Consider the following 13,584-nt stretch of genomic DNA (forward strand, 5'->3'; position numbering starts at 1 on the left):
AATGACACAGGTTAGTTACAAAAGGCCAGCAGCATTGCAGACTCAGCACAGTTCTGCTTTTCATTCTTAAAATGAATCTGTTAAATGTGAATAGAACTTTAGTTAGACTACCTTTGTAATGGTGTGCATAGTACAAGAAAGATATAGGCACAGTGATACAAGATCTGTCACGGTTGTACTGAGCAGGAAAGAATAAATAACCTGGAGCTCTTTTCTTTAGAAAAGAAAAGGCTGACCTAAATAAAGGGCTTTAACCTTAGATTGATCAGGAAATGTATAGAACATAGAACACTACAGCACAAACAGGCTCTTCCGCCCACAAGTTGCACTGATCTCATCTATACCTACCCAGCCATTGAACTATCTGTAACTCCCAATGCCATTAGATCCCATATACTCATACAGAAGTCTTTTAAAAGACCCCAGCAAGTTCGCCTCTACCACGACCGACAGCAGCCAATTCCATTCACTCACCACCCTCTGAGTGAAAATCTTAACCCTAACATCTCCTCTGTACTTGCTTCCCAGCACCTTAAACATGTGTCCTCTCGTAGAATCTGCCCTATCTATTCCTCTCAACGTTTTATAAACCTCTATCAGGCTACCTCTCAACCTTTGTCTCTCCAGGGAGAAGAGACCTAGCTCCCTCAACCTATCTTCATAAGGCATGCCTTACATCCTTGTAAATCTCCTCTGCACCCTCTCAATAGCTTCCACATCCTTCCTGTAGTGAGGCAACCAGAACTGCACGCAGTACTCCAAGTGAGGTCTGACGAGGGTCTTATAAAGTTACAGCATTACCTCCTGACTCTTAAACTCAATCCCTCGATTAATGAAGGCCATACGCCTTCTTGACCACATCCTCCACCTACGAGGCCGATTTAAGAGTCCTATGGACCTGGACCCCAAGATCCTTCTGCTCTTCAACACAGCTAAGACTCCTACCCTTGATATTGTACTCCCACATCCCATTGTTCCTGCCAAAATGGACCACGACACATTTATCCACTTCTCCGCCCAGTCTTGCATCCTATCTATGTCATGCTGCAACTTCTGACATCCCTCCAGACTATCCACAACACCACCAACCTTTGTATTGTTGGTGAACTTACTAACCCATTCCTCCACTTCCTCATCCAGGTCATTTATGAAAATAACAAACAGCAAAGGTCCTAGAACAGATCCCTGGGGCACTCCACTGGTGACCGACCTCCAGGCAGAAAAAGACCCATCCACAACCACTCTCTGCCTTCTGCAGGCAAGCCAGTTCTGGATCCACAAGGCCAAAGCCCCTTGGATCCCATGCCCTCTCATCTTCTCAAGAAGTCTTGCATGGGGGACCTTATCAAACGCCTTGCTGAAGTCCATGTAAACCACGTCCACCGCTCTTCCTTTGCCAATGTGTTCAGTCACATTTTCAAAGAACTCAACTAGGCTCGTAAGGCACGACCTGCCCTTGACAATGCCGTGCTGACTATTCCTGATCATTCTAAACTTCTCTAAATGCTCATAAATCTTGTCCCTCAGAATCCTCTCTATCAACTTACCAACCACTGAGGTCAGACTCACCGGTCGGTAATTTTCCAAGCTATCCCTGTTCCGTTTCTTGAAAATAGGAACCACGTCCGCAATCCTCCGGAACCTCTCACGTCTCCATTGACGATGCAAAGATCATCGCCGGGGCTCTGCAATCATTTCCCTCACCTCCCACAGTAACCTGGGGTACATCCCATCCGGTCCCGGCGACTTATCTATCTTGATAGAATTTAAAAGTTCCAACACATCCTCTTTCTTAATATCCACATACTCAATCTTTTCAGTCTGCTGCAAACCTGTAGTACAACCTCCCAGATCAGTTTCCACTGTGAATACTGAGGCAAAGTACTCATTAAGCACCTCTGCCATTTCTTCCTGTTCCACACAGACTTTTTCCCCTTCACCTTTTATAGGTCCTATCCCTTCTCTTCTCATCCTTTTACTCTTCACGTATTTGTAGAACGCCTTGGGATTCTCCTTGATCTTACCCATCAAGGCCTTCTCATGTCCCCTTCTGGCTCTCCTAATTTCCTTTTTAAGCTCTTTTCTACAAGCCTGATACTCCTGTAGATCCTTCACATCTCTTAGCTCTCTGAACCTTTTATACGCCTTTCTTTTCTGCCTGACCAGGTTCACCACAACCTTCGTGCACCACGGCTCCCGCGACCTACCAAAACCTCCTTGTCTCATCGGAATGTTGTCGTGCAGAGCTCCAGTCAAACATTCCTTGAAAATCCACCACGTTCCTTCAGTACTTTTCCCAAGAACACCCCCTTCCAGTTTACTTGTCCAATTGTCTGCCTGCTGTCATCATATTTCCACTTACTCCAGACAAACACCTTCCTAGCCTGCCTGATCCTAACTCTTTCCAATGCTATCGTGAAAGAGATAGAATTATGATCTCCATCCCCGAGATGCTCTCCCACCAAGAGATCTGTCACCTGTCCTGGTTCATTAGCCAGCACCAGGTCAAGTACAGCTTCTCCTCTCTTAGCTTATCCACGTGCTGTGTTGGAAACCCTACTGAACACACCTAACAAACTCCTCCCCATCCAAACCCCTTACCCTAAGGATATTCCAGTCGATGTTTGGGAAATTAAAGTCTTCCATCACGACAACTCTGTTATTACTACATCTCTCTAGGATCTGTTTCTCTATTTGCACTTCAACTTCCCTGTCACTATTGGGCGACCTATAGAAAACACCCAGCAAAGTTATCGACCCTTTGCTGTTCCTAACTTCCACCCACAGAGACTCCGTAGACAGTCCCTCCACGGCATCCTCCTTCTCTGCAGCCATGACACTGTCCCTGATCAAGAGTGCCACTCTGCCACCTCTTTTGCCCCCCTCCCTGTCCCTCCTGAAGCATCTGAATCCTGGCACCTGAAGTACCCAGTCCTGTCCCTGAGACATCCAAGTCTGTGTAATGGACACCACATCAAATTCCCAAGCAGCAATCCATGCCCTAAGCTCATCTACTTTGTTCACTACACTCCTGGCGTTAAAATAGACACACCTCATACCCTCGGTCTGGGCACTTCCCTTCTCCATTACCCGTCTAACCTCCCTCTCATACTGTCTACGGTCCTCTACCTGGGAGCTAACCTCCTCGCTCTCAGTCTCCTCATCTCTATTCCCTCCCCCCAAACTTTCTAGTTTAAAACCGCCCCCCCAGTAGCCCTAGCCAATCTCCCCGCCAAGATATTGGTCCCCCTGGGATTCAAGTGCCACCTGTCTTTACTGAACAGGTCACACCTGCCCCTAAAGAGGTCCCAATGATCCAGGAACCGGAATCCCTGCCCTCTGCTCCAGTCCCTCAGCCACGCATTCACCCTCCACCTCATTCCATTTCTGCTCTCACTCTCCTGCAGCGTAGGCAGCAATCCTGAGATTACCTACTTTCTCAGCTGTCTACCTAATTCCCTATAATCCCTTCTCATGATCGCTTCCCTCTTCCTGCCTATGTCAGCGGTACCTATATGAACCACAATCTCCGGCTCCTCACCCTTCCCTTTCAGGATGTCTGGGACGCGTCCAGAGACACCCCGGATCCCAGCTCCAGGGACGCAAACCACTGTCTGCATCCACAAAAACGCCTGTCTGATTCCCTCACTATGGAGTCTCCTATTAACACTGCCTTGCTGCTCTTTTTCTTACTTTAAAGATATTTCCACTAAAGGATACTTAAGCTAAATATTTGAGTCACTAATAATTCTAGTGCATACATTTCTGCTGAATTATTTAGAGAATAGTGACAATGTGGCATTCACTACCACATGGTGTGGTTGAGGCAAATACTTCAGATGCGTTGAAGGGGAAGTTGGATAAGTATGAGTGTAATACAAGGATATGTTATAGAGTTAGTAGGCTTGGAGGAGGCTTGTGTATAAACCATTTTCACGGAATGATTTGTTTACAGGTCATAGAGGTTTACAAAATGGAAACAGGCCCTTCAGCCCAACTTGTCCATGCTGCCCTTTTGTTTTTAAAACCCCTAAACTAATCCCAATTGCCCACATTTGGCCCATATCCCTCTATAACCGTCGTATCCATGTAACTATCTAAATGCTTTTTAAAAGATAAAATTGTACCTGCCTCTACTACTACCTCTGGCAACTTGTTCCAGACACTCACCACCCTCTGTGGAAAAACTGCCCCTCTGGACACTTTTGTATTTCTCCCCTCTCACCTTAAACCTGTGGGCTAATAAGACTCCTGCACTGTATGATTCAGTCCTTCATTACAGGAGTTGAGGGTTTACAATCCAGTTCAGATCTATTCCTTTGTATTTGGTGTGGTTTTACAGGCTGATATGTAGTCTAGTATTATAAGTTGAAGGGCCAATGCACATTGGCAGATGCATACTTGAATTGAAACTCCTGCGTGTCAGTGAGTCAGGAGTTGCTTCAAGGTTATGCCACAGTATTCTTGAGTATGAGACCACCAAAGCTTTTGATTGTAAGTTGAAGATTGATTATAAAAGAATGTACATGAAGCAGTGAAAGATGGTCGAGTTGAAGCAGCAGCGCAAGTTAACTGTCAACACTGGCATGCCACAGCCACAAGAAAGTCAATGTGCGATAAGGGGAAACAACATTCTGCAAATAAGTTACAGAACCAACAGATTAGGTACTGATGAGAATTTAATGAACTCAACCTGATAATGTATGATCTATGAACTTCAATGCAGAGTGCAGTAGACCTTTTATTTCTATTCTGTAAATTAAGGAGTTCATAGTTGTTATTATTATTTTGTACATTATTTACTGATGAACATAACAAGAAATAGGAACAGGAGTAGGCCATCTAGCCCTTCGAGCCTGCCCCGCCATTCAACAAGATCATGGCTGATCTGAAGTGGCTCAGTTCCACTTTCCCGCTTTCTCCCCATAACCCTTAATCCCCTTGCCTACCAAAAACCTATCTACCCGCATCTTAAATATATTTAGTGAGGCAGCCTCAACCACTTCAACGGGCAGAGAATTCCAGAGATTCACCACCCTTTGAGTGAAGAAGTTCCTCCTCAACTCTGTTCTAAACTGCCACCCCCCCTCTTATCTTGAGGCTGTGCCCTCTAGTCCTGCTGTCCTTTCTGAGCGGGAAGAACCTCTCCACCTCTACCCTATCCATCCCTTTCATCATCTTATACGTCTCAATGAGATCTCCCCTCATCCTTCTAAACTCTAACCAGTACAAGCCCAGTCTATTCAGCCTCTCCTCATAGCTCAACCCCCTCAACTCCGGTATCAGCCTAGTGAACCTCCTCTGCACTCCCTCCAAGGCCAAAATATCCTTGCGCAGGTGCGGCGACCAAAACTGCACACAGTACTCCAGCTGCGGCCTCACCAGTGCCCTGTACAGTTGCAGCAAGACCTGCCTACTTTTATATTCAATCCCCCTCTCTATGAAGGCCAGCATTCCATTTGCCTTCCTGACCACCTGCTGCACCTGTAGGCTGGGTTTTTGTGACTCATGCACAAGGACCCTCAGGTCCCTCTTCACCGTAGCATGCTGCAGCTTTTCGCCCTGTAAGTAGTAGTCCTTCCTACCATTATTCCTACCAATGTGGGTTACCTCACGCTTGCCAACATTGTATTCCATCTGCCATGAATTATAGTTGTTTCATTTGTCAGCGCAATTTTGCACCTGCCGCCATGATTTTTTTCATAAGCCAACCAATTATTTCTCTGTTTATAACCTCTGGTTATTGACTCACTTGCTTGCCGAAGGGAATAGTTTTTTCCCATCATAACCTTTTATCACCTTGACACAGTTTCTGTGAAATTAGTAATCCTTTTCCCTCATTTGGCTTTGAATTTCACTCCCCCTCTGCTAAATTACACATAAAGGACCCAAACTAAAGAACTAAATGTCCGGACCCACACTTGTATCTTTATCATGTTGTTGTTCATGGTCAACTATCATCAAATGATGTTACAGCTTCTTGGTTGAGGACCATATTACTCATCATACGATGTATTTTTTGATTTTTGTTAGTGTGACAAGTTGGCTTACCTTAACACTGCAATTAAGTTATTGTGAAAGACGCCACACTCTGGCACCTGTTTGGGTGCACTGAGGGAGAATTTAGTTTGGCCAATGCACCTAACCAGCATGTCTTTCGGACTGTGGGAGGAAACTGGAGCACCTGGAAAAACCCATGCAGACATGGGGAGAATGTGCAGACTCCACACAGACATTGACCCAACCTGGGTCTCTGGCACTGAGTCACAGTGCTTTTTTTTTGACAATAACAAATACAGTGCTAAATGGAAAGAATTAAAATAATATACAAAGAATGAGGGGGTGGGGATGGAATTTCTCTTTGGTATGTTGCAGCTTGTAGGTCCCTATACATTCAGGTGCAACCTTCCCTGCACTTTGTGAAATAAAGCTGTACTGTAGACATTGCCAGCAAAAGAAAGTCCATGAACCACATCCCAAACTTAATCTTGGTGACTCTGATTACTTTTGAAGCATTGCAAAAGGTACTTGAGCGGTCCTCTGAGATATACCCTTAAGAAACATAGTTTATAGGCCAGAAGATACTTTCCATCCTTTGAATTGGTTCCGATATCTGTATTTTATAAGGCACAAGAAACCAGCCAAATATACAAGGTACTAATCATAAAAGTCTGAAAAAAATTAATGATTAACAGGTAAATCTATTAATGATTTTAGGCCCATGTTGTACATTTTTCTATTGAGGGTAGAAATAGTATACAGTACAGCTGATTAATATAGCCCTAATCTAGAATATTCCCACCTAAATGCACTTCAGCGTTGTACACCAATTGTAAATACTTAATGACTCTAAACTGCCTTGTAAAGAAGTTCAGAAATAAATCACTTAAGTCTCTGATTTATCTAGTCAATTCTTGCATTTTTCAAACTTTATTTACTTAACTATATTTACAACTGTATAAAATTTTGTAGTATATAAAAGGTATTCTTAGTTAAGAATTGTCTTAATTCCAATCTGTTGATTCAGCTTTTTATTAGCACTTTGCTGTTTTAGTTAAATTGGTTAATTCAAATTATTAAATACTTTTTAGTACAGTAAATAAATATCAGGAATAATTGTTTGAATTACAAATGAAAACAGTTCAAACAGTTAATGTTTGTTATATGATCAAACATATCGTGAAGATGGATGATGTTGAGTATTAATGCCACTTTCCATTTGTTCATAAGGTATGAAAATTATTTTTGGTTGAAATTTAAAGCTCTGGTCAGAAGTCAATACTTCAATTAGGAAGACATTTTAAGAATCTGAGAACAGTTAAGGATTTATGATCTCTTTCTGTTTGGTTAGCATCCAGGCAATAAGATGGAAAACAGTGTGTCTCATAACTGGTGTGCTGGATTGGATCTTTACCACAAACAATTATCTACACAGGCTCAGCAGATTATCAAAGCCATTCGATATGACCATATTAGAAGAATGCAAAACAACAAATGCTGTGAGTGTCAATGGGGGGGGTCATCTTAGTGAGCTAAATTAGATTTATACAGCCACTGATACACAGCATAAGATATCCTTCTATTTATTAAATCTGGTTTACAGTTAAATATTTGAACATGTTACAGAATAACCAAAAGCATTTTTGCATGTACATGTTTTATTTCATGAGGACTGCACATGCATTGGTTCTGGGAAACTTGAGTTAACATTTTTGGTTTGTGAAATGTTAACTCTTTCTCTCTCCAAAGGTGCTGCCAGACCTGCTGAATATTTCAAATTTCCATCATCCATATGTAGTATTTTGCTTTTGCATTGCTTTAGGGCCTGTTCGTTGTCCAAGCTTTGAAAAGACCATTTTGTCCAGCTGAGTCAGAGAATTTGAACACACTATCTATACTGTCTTGCCAATATGGCATCATTTAAGATGAGCTGAAGCCTACTTTTAGATATGTACTAAAGATTTTGTGATGCAGTTTGAAGCAAAATCAAGAAATCTTTTATTATGGGGCCAATATTCCTCATTATCACCCCAAAAGTCATCAACCATTTCATTGTCGATTGTCACAATTTGCACACAGCAAATTTTCACACTGTCAGGTGTTGCACTTCATAGTGCTGTGCGATGTCTCTCAGGGATGTGCAATGACGCTATATGAATGCAAATCTTTTCTGCCTGGTTCAATGCAATGACAGTCAAAACAGCCATCTCAGGTTAATTTCCTTTCAACCTTTGAATTGTGGCCCAATTTAATGTATTATTGATGTTGTGAAACTGAAGTAGTAACTTTTTATTGATACAAGAGATGTGGATGATGCTGCTAGACCAGCATTTATTGTCCAGATCTAGTTGCCCATTAGACTGTGGTGGTGAGCTGCCTTCTTGAACTGCTGTAGTGCCTGAAATGTAGGTATACCCACAATGCTGCTAGGGAGGGATTTTAACCCAGTGACATTGAAGGAACTGTGATATATTTCCAAGGTAGGATAGTGAGTGTTTTGGAGAGGAACTTGCAGGTCATTCTTGCAGATGGTCCACATGGCAGCCACTGTTCGTTGATGGTGGAGGGATTGCAATCAAATGGATCCTGGATGCTATTGAGCTTCTTGAGTGTTATTGGAGCTGCACTCATCCAACAAGTGGAGTGCATTCCATCACATTTCCTGACTTGTGCCTTGTAGATATGATGGACAAGCCTTGGAAAATTAGGAGGTGAGTTCTCACTGCAGGCCTCCTAGCCTTTGACTTGCTGTGGTAGCCACCATGTTTATATGGCTAGTCCAGTTTCTGGTTAATGGTAACCCCCAGGCTGATAGTGGGGGATTCAACGATGGTAATACCATTATCAAGATCCTCTCTTGTTGAAGATGATCATTTCCTGGTACATGTGTGGTGTGAATGTTATTTGCCACTTGTCAGCCTAAAGCCTGGATATTGTCCAAGTCTTGTTGCATTTGGACATGGACTGTTTCAGTATCTGAGGAGTTGCGAATGGTGCTGAATATTATGCTGTGATCGGTGAATATCCAGTTTCAGACTTATGACAAAAAGGTCGTTGATGAAGCAGCTGAAGATGGTTGGTCCTAGGATACTACCCTAAGGAACTCCTGCAATAATGCTAAGATGATTGACCTCCAACCATCACTACCTTTGCGCCAGGTATCACTCCACCTAGAGGATTTCCCCGATTTCCATTGACTCCAATTTTGCTAAGGCTCCTTGATGCCATATGTAATACCCTAATTATGTTAGGGGTTGTGGATTTCGAGCAAAAAGAAAAATATAAGGTTTGCACTCGCTGATTCAAAATAACAACAAGGTTTATTGACGAGCTGTTGCCTGTACAAAGTAGAAACTGATACTAAAGAGGAGCCTGTGAAACAACCCAGTGACATCACCATGAAATCATGTGACTGGCTTTTTAAGCAATCATGTAGTCAGTTAAATATATAATGTCATATTCTGTCATATGCCTTGATTTCCAGGGTGATCCCTCTCATCACATCTGGCATTCATTCTTTTTGTACATGCTTGAACCAAGGCTGTAATGAGGTCAGCAGCAGAGTGACCCTGGCAGCGCCCAAATTGAGCATCCATGTGCAGATTATTGCTTATAAATGCTGCTTAATATCACTGTTGAACACTTCAATGATGATTTAAAATTAGACTGATGGGATGGTAATTGGCTGGGTTGGATTTGTCCTGTATTTTGTATACAGGACATATGTCTACGTTGCCAGCTAGATATCAGTGTTGTAACAGTACTGAAACACCTTGGCTAGGGGCGTGGCAAATTCTGGAGCATAAGTCTTCAGCACTATTACTGGAATATTGTCAGCGATCATAGACTTTGCAGTATCCAGTGCCTTCAAATGTTTCATGATATCACATGGAGTGAATCGAATTGGCTGAAGACTGACACCTGGGATGCTGGGGATCTGAATGCCTGGAGGAGTCTGAGATGGATGATCCACTTAGCAGCTGAGGCTGAAGATTTGTTGCAAATGCTTCAGCCTTATCTTTTGCATTGATGTGCTGGGCTCCTCCATCATTGAAGATGGGGATATTTGTAGTATTCTCCAGTGAGCAGTTTAATTGTCCTCCACCATGACTGGATTTGGTAGGACTGCAGAGCTTGGATCTGATTTGTTCATTGTGGGATTGGAACCGACAGGTGCAGATTGAGGTAGTCAGCTTCTGCTCTCATCAAAGCCCTGAAGGAATCACTCCTTGATTTGACGGGAAATAGCAAAAGAACGTTAAGCACACTGGCAGCATCACCTTTAACATAGAACATTACAGCGCAGTACAGGTCCTTCGGCCCTCGATGTTGCGCTGACCTGTGAAACCAATCTAAAGCCCATCTAACCTACACTATTCCAATATCATCCATATGTTTATCCAATGACCATTTAAATGCCCTTAATGTTGATGAGTGGGAGGTACGGTAGCACAGTGGTTAACACTGCTGCTTCACAGCTCTAGGGACCTGGGTTCGATTCCCGTCTTGGGTCACTGTCGGTGTGGAGTTTGCACATTCTCCTCATGTCTGCGTGGGATTCCTCTGGGTGCTCTGGTCTCCCAGAGTCCAAAGATGTGCAGGTTAGGTTGATTGGCCATGCTAAAATTGCCCCTTAGTGTCCTGAGATGTGTAGGTTAGAGGGATTAGTGGGTAAAATATATAGAGATATGGGGATGGAGCTTGGATGCGATTGTGGTTGGTGCAGACTTGATGAGCCGAAGGGCCTCTTTCTACACTGTAGGGTATCTATCTATCTATGAACTACTGTTGTGGGCAGGGCATTCCACGCCCTTACTACTCTGAGTAAAGAACCTACCTCTGACATCTGTCCTATATCTATCACTCCTCAATTTAAAGCTGTGTCCCCTCGTGCTAGCCATTTCCATCCGAGGAACAAGGCCATCACTGTCCACCCTATCTAATCCAATGATCATCTTATATGCTTCTATTAAGTCACCTCTTAACCTTCTTCTCTCTAACGAAAACAGCCTCAAGTCCTTCAGCATTTCCTCATAAGAGCTTCCCACCATGCCAGGCAATATCCTGGTAAATCTCTGCACCCCTTCCAATGCTTCCACATCCTTCCTATAATGCGGTGACCAGAACTGTACACAATACTCCAAGTGCAGCCACATCACAGAGTTTTGTACAGCTGCAACATGACCTCATGGCTCTGAAACTCAATCCCTCTACCAATAAAAAGCTAACATACCGTACACCTTCTTAACAACCCTATCAACCTGGGTGCCAACTTTCAGGGATCTATGCACATGGATACCGAGATATCTCTGCTCATCCATAGTACCAAGTAACTTACCATTAGCCCAGTACTCTGTGTTCTTGTTACTCCTTCCAAAGTGAATCACTTCACACTTCCTCATTAAATTCCATTTGCCACCTCTCAGCCCAGCTCTGCAGCTTATCTATGTCCCTCTGTAACCTGCAACATCCTTATTGGCCACAACTCGACCGACTTTAGTGTCATCCGCAAATTTACTAACCCATCCTTCTACGCCCTCATCCAGGTCATTTATAAAAATGACAAACAGCAGTGGCCCCAAAACAGATCCTTGCGGTACACCACTAGTAACTGAACTCCAGGATGAACATTTCCCATCAACCACCACCCTCTGTCTTCTTACAGCTAGCCAATTTCTGATCCAAACCGCTAAATCACCCTCAATCCCATGCCTCTGTATCTTAAGAACATAAGAAATAGGAGCAGGAGTAGGCCATCTAGCCCTTCGAGCCTGCCCCGCCATTCAATAAGATCATGGCTGATCTGTTGTAGCTCAGTTCCACTTTCCCGCCCTCTCCCCATAACCCTTAATCCCCTCTCTTATCAAGAACCCATCAACCCGCTTCTTAAAAATATTTAGCGAGGCAGCCTCCACCACTTCAATGGGCAGAGAATTCCAGAGATTCACCACCCTTTGAGTGAAGAAGTTCCTCCTCAACTCCGTTCTAAACCGCCTCCCCTTTATCTTGAGGCTGTGCCCCCTAGTCCTACTGTCTTTTTTGAGCGGGAAGAGTCTCTCCACCTCTATCCTATCCATCCCATTCATCATCTTATACGTCTCAATGAGATCTCCCCTCATTCTTCTAAACTCTAACGAGTACAAGCCTAGTTTATTCAGCCTCTCCTCATAGCTCAATCCCCTCAACTCCGGTATCAGCCTAGTAAACCTCCTCTGCACTCCCTCCAAGGCCAAAATATCCTTGCGCAGGTGTGGCGCCCAAAACTGCACACAGTACTCCAGCTGCGGCCTCACCAATGCCCTATACAGCTGCAGCAAGACCTCCCTACTTTTATATTCAATCCCCCTCGCTATGAAGGCCAGCATCCCATTCGCCTTCCTGACCACCTGCTGCACCTGCAAGCTGGGTTTTTGCGACTCATGCACAAGGACCCCGAGGTCCCTCTGCACCGTCGCCTGCTGCAGTTTTTCGCCACGTAAGTAATAGTCCTTCCTACCATTCTTCCTACCAAAGTGGACCACCTCACACTTGCCAACATTAAATTCCATTTGCCATTTCCTGGCCCATTCGCCCAGCCTATCTAGATCCTTCTGCAGACTCTCCACACCCTCCGCACAATTTGCCTTTCCCCCAATCTTGGTGTCATCAGCAAATTTCGACACCCTGCACTCGGTTCCCTCCTCCAGATCATCTATATAAATGGTAAAAAGCTGAGGCCCCAGCACCGACCCCTGGGGCACCCCACTAGTCACCAACCGCCAATCCGAATAGCACCCATTGACCCCCACTCTCTGCCTCCTATTTGACAACCAATCCTCTAGCCACGCTAACACCCTACCCCCAACTCCATGTCCCCTGACCTTCTGCAATAACCTCTTGTGAGGTACCTTGTCAAACGCCTTCTGAAAATCCAGAAAGACCACATCCACCGGCTCTCCTCTATCCACTGCCCTAGACACATCCTCATAGAACTCCAGTAAATTTGTCAGACACGACTTCCCTTTAATGAAACCGTGTTGCGTCCGCCCTATCAAGCAATTCCCTTCAAGATGCCTCGCAATTTCCTCCTTAATGACGGATTCTAACATTTTACCTACCACAGACGTTAAACTAACCGGCCTATAATTCCCCGCCTTTTGCCTGGCAATCTTCTGCAATAGCTTATCGAGGGGAACCTTATCAAACGCTTTACTGAGATCCACATACATCACATCAACTGCTTTACCCTCATCCACCTCTTTGGTCACCTTCTCAAAGAACTCAATAAGGTTTGTGTGGCCCGACCTGCCCTTCATAAAACTGTGTTGACTATCCCTAATCAAATGATTCCTTTCTAGATGATTATAAATCCTATCTCTTATAATCCTTTTCAAAACTTTGCCCACAACAGAAGTAAGGCTCACAGGTCTATAATTATCAGGGTTGTCTTTACTCCCCTTCTTGAACAAGGGAACATTTGTTATCCTCCAGTCTTCTGGCACTATTCCTGTAGACAATGACAACCTAAAGATCAAAGCCAAAGGCCTGCAATCTCCTCCCTAGCCTCCCAGAGAATCCCAGGGTAAATCCCATCCGGCCCATGGG

The 13,584-nt window shown here is 44.0% G+C and overlaps 1 long non-coding RNA gene across 1 annotated transcript in view; it reads right to left on the minus strand.

Annotated features, from left to right (window-relative positions):
* Window positions 1-7,574: 7,574 nt before the first annotated feature.
* The window catches only part of LOC145343509 (uncharacterized), a 33,443-nt gene continuing 27,433 nt past the window's right edge, over window positions 7,575-13,584 (minus strand). The window contains exon 3 of the long non-coding RNA XR_013886721.1: window positions 7,575-10,228. This is a non-coding gene — a long non-coding RNA (uncharacterized LOC145343509). The remainder of the gene's footprint in view (window positions 10,229-13,584) is intronic.

The sequence above is a fragment of the Carcharhinus amblyrhynchos genome, chromosome 5 (assembly GCF_965287045.1).
Source record: "Carcharhinus amblyrhynchos chromosome 5, sCarAmb.v2.hapA, whole genome shotgun sequence".
In the NCBI taxonomy this organism is placed as follows: Eukaryota; Metazoa; Chordata; class Chondrichthyes; order Carcharhiniformes; family Carcharhinidae; genus Carcharhinus; species Carcharhinus amblyrhynchos.